This window comes from Neovison vison, chromosome 12 (genome assembly GCF_020171115.1).
Source record: "Neovison vison isolate M4711 chromosome 12, ASM_NN_V1, whole genome shotgun sequence".
Classification (NCBI taxonomy): domain Eukaryota; kingdom Metazoa; phylum Chordata; class Mammalia; order Carnivora; family Mustelidae; genus Neogale; species Neogale vison.
This window is the reverse complement of record NC_058102.1, coordinates 102150268-102157742: the sequence shown is the minus strand read 5'-3', so window position 1 is coordinate 102157742 and position 7475 is coordinate 102150268.

The window sequence follows — 7475 nt, the reverse complement described above, 5'->3', positions numbered from 1 at the left end:
TTGAATGGTCCTGACACCCTTGTCAAAAATCAATTGACCAGGGCGCCTGGGTGGCTCAGTGGGTTAAGCCGCTGCCTTCGGCTCAGGTCATGATCTCAGGGTCCTGGGATCGAGTCCCGCATCGGGCTCTCTGCTCAGCAGGGAGCCTGCTTCCTCCTCTCTCTCTCTGCCTGCCTCTCTGCCTACTTGTAATCTCTCTCTGTCAAATAAATAAATAAAATCTTTAAAAAAAATCAATTGACCATCAATTTGTGAGTTTGCTTCTGGACTCTTGGTCTATCCTTACACTAGTACCACACTGTCATGATTACTGTAGCTTTGTGGTAAGTTTTGAAATTGGGAACGTGAGTCTTTCAACTTTGCTCTTTTTCAAGATTGTTTTGGTTATTCTTGGTCCCTTGCAACTCTATACGAAATTTAGGATCAGCTTGCCCATTTCCAAGGGGGGGAAAATGCAGTTTTGACAGGGATTGCATTGAACCTGGTGATCAACTTGGCAAGTTTTGCCATCATAACAATATCAAATTTTGCAGACAGTGAACATAAGATGTTCTTAGATATACATAGATCATCTTTAATTTCTTTTAACAGTGTTTCAGAGTGTATAGGTCTTGTACTTTTTTGGTTAAATTTATCCCTAAATATTTTTATTATGTTTTATGCTATTACAAATGAAATTGTTTTTTTTTAAAGATTTTATTTATTTATTTGACAGAGAGAGATCAAAAGTAGACAGAGAGGCAGGCAGAGAGAGAGGTAGAGGGAAGCAGGCTCCCTGCTGAGCAAAGAGCCCGATGCGGGACTCGATCCCAGGACCCTGAGATCAGGGCCTGAGCCAAAGACAGAGGCTTTAACCCACTGAACCACCCAGGCGCCCCAATAAATAACTTTTTAAAACCCATCGATGTTACTTCTTAAACATTTTATTACATTAGTTTAAATTTTGTGACAATTTTTTAAATGTATCAAAATTTCAGGTACTTTATGTGTACCAGACATCCATTAAAATGGTCTATGGATGCCAAAGTTTGAGAAATACTGAATTAGTAAAAAGAACATTGGATTGGGAGCCAGGAAGGCTAGATTTTAGTCCTGGTTTTGACCTTGGCTATGTTAATTTCTATAAGCCCTAGCCTCCCCATTTTAAAATAGATTGGTATTTTTTGTCCTGGCTTCCTCCCAGGGCTTCTGTGAAAAGCAAATGAGACGATAGGTACACAAGTATCTATTGTGTAGATCTGTAAGACTGTGCAAATGCATTAGATGAGATAACTTTTAAGATCTATATTGTGGCTTCCCCTTCTTTTGGTTCCTTTGTGTATAACCCCACCATTTGTCAAGTAGTCCATTCCTCCTGGCTTTGCATTTATAAATTTGGCTTGTAATAGGGTACAAACCCTGCTTGTCCCTGGTGAAGAAGGTTGCCAGGTCTCCCAAATCCTGCTCTGACCCTTCTGTGTCCCAATGTTCCCTGTCTCTCCATTTCCTGGAGTCCTCCCACAAGTATTTGGAGAGAGCGGAGGCTGCACGGTTCTCAGCCACACACTGCGTATTACCACCCCCCCACCCCCCCGGGCCTGAGGACAGCTCCATGCCCCAGCTTCTTTCCTCCTCTCCCAAGGAAACTCACACCTGAGATACTGTAGACAAAGACGTTCTCCCCACCAATCCCCTCTACTACATCCTGGGCAGCTCAGCAGACAAGGGAGAGAAGAGCCCCACCTGCAGACCCCACCCTCCAGGACTGGATTTATGCTATATTGTGCGCGGCAACCAAGGGAACCACAGGTGACTGTGAGTCAGAGGATAATAAACAGGATTCTTTACTAACAGAAGTTGCCTGGGGCAACTCTGGGAGGGCAGGGCCCTGGATCACTGGGTTTGGCCTCTGAGAACCTCCTAGGACCACGGAGGTCCCAACTAGGATATTAAGTAAGGCTCACACACACCGATATATCATTTGCCATTCTTCTGGGGTTCCTTCTCAAGACCCCCAATATCCTCTTGAACTTTGAGCTTCCCCATCTGGAGCTTCTTTCCTTTCCACAAACTCGCCATGCTATCTCTTGACTTTCCTACCTGAGCTTCCCGCTCCCGGAAATCTCTTCTTCCTTTGACTCAGAAAACACCTATTCATCCTTTACACCTCCGGTCCCTTAAATGTCAGGGCCTCCCCACCCTCGGAAGTATCAGAACCCCAGAAAACAGGGAATCTTATTTCTCTCTCACTTGAGTCAAGTCTGGAGATACAGGGTGCTTTTCATGGAGTTCTCGGGGTCGCAGGCTCCTTCCCACACTGCCAGCCCTACAGGTGAGTCCCTCAGCCTCATGATCCAGGATGACCGGATCTGCTCCAGAAATCAGGACTGGAGACACCAGCAAGTAAAAACAGGACCGAGGGCTTGTGCTAGCTGCTGTGTGAAACAGGTCATTAAACCTGCCAACAGGTTCTCGGCACCATTGGAAGGCAATTGACTTCTTTCCATCAGCTCCCATATTCCTGTCGCCTCCTTCCTGAGACATTCCTGCCTGCAGTCAAGGCAACTGCCAATTCTCCCATCCCACCTGCCTCCTGGCATTCACCATGGTTCTGCCACTTTATAAGACCTCTTATCAACGGTGTGCAAGCGCAGGGAAGTGGGAACTGTCGCCCCACCACCATGGGCAGGCTGAGGGGTGCACTGGAGAAAATTTAAAACAGTGATCAACCAAAAGCCAGCCAGCCTCAAGCAGCAATTCCAAACAACATCAGTGATAAAATATTCCTTTCCTGAAAAAATATTTGGTGAGTCTAAGCTCTAAATCTAAACTAAAACGGCAGTTACCACTAGCTTTCAACAATAGGTATTAGTCAATTAACATTTTTTATAACGTGTTTTTAAGAAACATTATATTCTACAGAGAATTTCACTTCTGTGATTTCCAGTGATACAGCGGCCCCTCGACTCCTGACTCAGGCGAGTGTGCCCCTTTCCAGTTGTAAGACCCCTTCACGCTAGGTCTGCACATCCATCCGGGCAAACTACTCATGTCCGCGTTTAAACAGGAGGGTCAAAGGAAAGGATGACAAGGCTGAGAATGTAAAGACAGAAGAAGTAAATCGAGTTCTTTTACCTCTGTCTACTTGGACTTTTTATTTGTGTTTAAAATTTAAAACAGTGAAAATGAGGATTGATTCCAAGTGGGACAATTTTGTTTAGTAAGAGGAGGCATGAAATGAAGTCATTTCATTTCACGATTACTGCGGAAAATAATTTTGTCTAAAAGAGGAGAAAGGTGTTAAAAACATAATCCACACATTGTCAAACACATCAGCCTCAGCCCCTCATCTCTCCTGACTTTCATTAAGATATAATGCTTAGAGGGCACCTTGGTGGCTCAGTAGGTTAAGTATCTGCCTTGGGTTCAGGTATAATCCCAGGGTCCTAGGATTGAGCCCCACATCAGGCTCCCTGGTAAGCTCCCCGCTAAGCAGAGAGCCTGCTTCTCCCTTTCCCCCTGCCTCTCTCCCTGCTTGTATGCTTTCTCTCTCTCCCTGTCAAATGAATAAATAAAATCTTTAAAAAATATATATATAATGCTTAGAGTCAAAAAGCTTGGAGGCCCCAAACAAAAAAGACACCAAAATACAGGTTTTGGTGAATCTCCTTGTAATCGAATCAGCACAGACCTATGATAGGTCTTCATGTCTTCTCTGTCATGTATATATTTTTGTTGTGGGCACACTGCAAAATTAAAAGGAAGCTAGCATGGCCCATGGATTCGGTTAGAGCATAGTGCAGGGCAGTGGGATGGCAGTATTAATTGGGTCCCAAGTTGTCCCAGAATGCCTAAGTCTTGAGGGAGAATACCTTAGCACAAAGCAATGAATTACTAAAGGTATCTTCTATCATGCAGGTGCTACCACAGCAGAGCTCCATGCCTGATCTATCCATCTTAAAACTATTCATGATTCCCAAGGGCACCTGGCAGGCTCAGTTAATAGACCCTATGACTCTTGATCTCAGGGTTGTGAGTTCTAGCCCCACGGTGGGTGTAGAGAGTACTTAGAAATCTATTCATAGGGGCACCTGGGTGGCTCAGTGGGTTAAAGCCTCTGCCTTCAGCTCAGGTCATGATCCCAGGGTCTTGGGATGGAGCCCCGCATCGGTCTCTCTGCTCAGCAGGGAACCTGCTTCCCTTTCTCTCTCTCTGCCTGCCTTTCTGCCTACTTGTGATCTCCGTCTTTCAAATAAATAAATAAAATCTTTAAAAAAAAAATCTATTCGTAGGGGTGCCTGGGTGACTCAGTGAGTTGGGCACCCAACTCTTCATTTCCACTGAGGTCATGATCCCAGGGTGCTGGGATTGAGCTCCTCCTTGCCACAGGTCCTATGCTCAGGCAGGGAGTCTGCTTGAGGATTCTCTCCTCCTTCCGCCCCCACCCCAAATAAATCTTTTTTTAAAAAATCTATGTGTGGGCACCTGGGTGGCTCAGTCAGTTAAGCGTCTGCCTTCTGCTTTGGTCATGATGGGACCAATTTCCCCACTGGGATCCCTTCTCAGTGGGGAATCTGCTTCTCCCTCTACCCCTCCCCCTGCTTGCGCTCTCTCGCTCGCTCTCTTTCTTTCTCTTTAAAAAAAAAAAAAAAAAATCTATTCGTGATTCCTAAAAAGGATCTGGACAGTGCTGACCTGCTCCGAAGCCCATTCTGCGCCTTCACTGCGAAACCCGGGGTTAGACAGGGTGCGGCACGCCAGAACCCTCAGCCATCCGGTCTGGGTCTTTTCTCCTTTGCATATTTGCATGACTTCAAGGAGGAGGAAGTGAAAAGTTTCACATTTACTTTCAACAGATGAACGCAACATCTTTAAATAAAAAGAACCTATATCAAAGGCATTTCAGTGTTTTACATTTTCGTGAACATTTATTGACTTGTAGAAAAAAATTTCATTTACTTTACTCCCAAATTATTGAAAGATGGAAAGTCATGGTCTTTTCTTCTCTCTAATTTGGGTACGAGTCTCCTGCTTGCTGTCAATTATCAATCACTCCCTGGCTCATTTATTCATTCCAACCATGTTGCTACTAGTAATTTAATTACATCTGTGATGTGCTCTCCTGTAAATACTGCATTCAACAACAATCATTGATACATCTTTCCTAAGCCTCCAATTTTCTGCTAATCCATATTTTCTTGTTAATTTGCTCCAAACCTTAATTATTTTAGGAATAAATAATTAGGTGTCCATTGATGCATTCTATTTGCATCATACACATAAATTGCACTTAACAATAGATCAGGTAAAGCTCTAAGGACCTTATAATATTAACTTCTTACGTCCTCATCACAACCATATGAGATAGATATTATTATGGAGATACTGAGACACAGAGAAATTAAATAACTTGCCCAAAGCCAAATGGCTAATAAGTGGCAGAACCAGGCTTCCTGTCCAGGCTGCCTGACTCCATTCATGAGTTAAACACCCGCACTCTGATGCCTCTCTAAAAAATTTAGGTCAGGGGGAAGTTCTGCCCATCTCACTGGGGAAGTACAATCCCAATAAACTTCTAAGTTCAATGTGAATTTGAAATATATTTCTGGTTTTGATCAATTTCATTCTAATCATTCTAATGATATGTAGAGTATGGGAGACAGCAAATAGGACAAAATATTGATAATTGGTGAATCTAAGGAAAGAGCATACAAGAAGTCATTGTATTATTTTGCAACTTTTTTTAAAAGATTTTGTTTATGTATTTGTCAGAGAGAGTGAGCACAAGCAGGCAGAGTGGCAGGCAGAGGCAGAGAGAGAAGCAGGCTCCCTGTTGAACAATGAGCCCGATGTGGGACTCGATCCCAGGACCCTGGGATCATGACCTGAGCCGAAGGCAGTGGCTTAACCAACTGAGCCACCCAGGCATCCCTATTTTGCAACTTCTAAAAAAAATGCTTTTAAAATTAGTTAACATAAAAAATCCTTTTTTGATGTTAATACACTAAAAGTTACATTTAAATCCATAAAGAAAAATGTTAGATCTAAAAAATACGCAAGGATCTATATCGTTCTCCAAAATTCTTTTGGATGTAGTAACAAAGTTTGAAATGAGCAGTTTTAATAAGGAATAGTAAGGAAACTGCCATGTGATTCTTTTGCTTTCACCCCACTCGTCAGCACTCACCACGCAGTCACTGGCCGACCTTGTCAAGGGTGAGTTCCTGGAAACAGGACTCTAAGATGAAGATATGAATGGAAGAGGCTCAGCGGAAGCACTCTTGGCCTCAACCCCTGTGGAGGGCAAATGAAGCAGGACTAGGCAGAGGGAGAAGTAGGGAGACGACATAGCTGCAAGAGAAGCCTTAGCTGACCCCACAGGCAGCCCCGGAGCTGGGATGGCCCTGCAGCATTGTCCCAGATTGGAACAAGGGGGTCAGAACTTTATACATGCACATAAGCCAGTCACTGGATATAAGCTATCCCAGAGGAAGGGGCAGACATGTGAGTAAGGCAGCTCTTCAGCTGAAGCAATCCGTGGAAGGGGAGACTCAGCTTCAAGTTATCAACAATGCACCCCCATTTCACAGATAAGGAAGCTGAGGTTCATGGAGATGAAACAGCTTGCCCAGGGGCCTGCCGGGTGTCTCAGTCCATTAAGCATCTGCTGCTTCGGCTCAGGTCAGGATCCTAGGGTCCTGGGCCAAAGCCCCACATGGGGCTCCCTGCTCAGAGAGAAGCAATCTGCTTCTCTCCCTCTCCCTCTGCCACTTCCCCTGCTTGTGCTCTCTCGCTCTCTCCCGCTGTCCCTCAGATTAATTATTTAATTATTTAATTAAAATCTTTGAGTAGCTGGCCCAAGGTCACAGAGCTGGTAAATGGCTGTATCAGTTCTCTATTGCCCCATTAATGCTGCATAACAAGCATCCACAAAACCTCAAATAACAGGCCAGTGATAAGTCATTAGTTTTGTGCGTGAATCTCCCCATTGGCTAAGAAGGTCTGCTGATTTGGACCAGGCCAGGCCCTGCAGCTGGGCTCACTCCTGCATTTGTGGCCATGGGGGGTCATGTACTCTGCCTGGTCTCAATCAGGATAACTTGACTGCTCTCCTGGTGGTCTCTCCTCCTCCCACAGGCTACCTTGGGCTTATTGTATGATGGTGGGAAGGTTTCCAGAGAGGATAAAAGTGCACAAAGCCTACTGAGGCCTGAGACTGGAGCTCATACTTCATCACTTTACCACTCTATGGGCCAAAGCAAATCACCAGGCCAGGTTCAGAGGGAGTATGGGAGGGTGCTCTCAGATGCAGAGAGCCACAGAGGCATAAAAACCCAGGGATGATCAGCCACAGTGAGGGACCCAGGGGGAACATTTCAGAGACCTCTCTTACCATTATTTCCCAGCCACCTCCCTAGCAAATCTTTCAGAGCATCCATTTCAAGTTCCATCATTTCATGCACCCAGCACCTCGGTGAGCACTATGGTGAGACAAG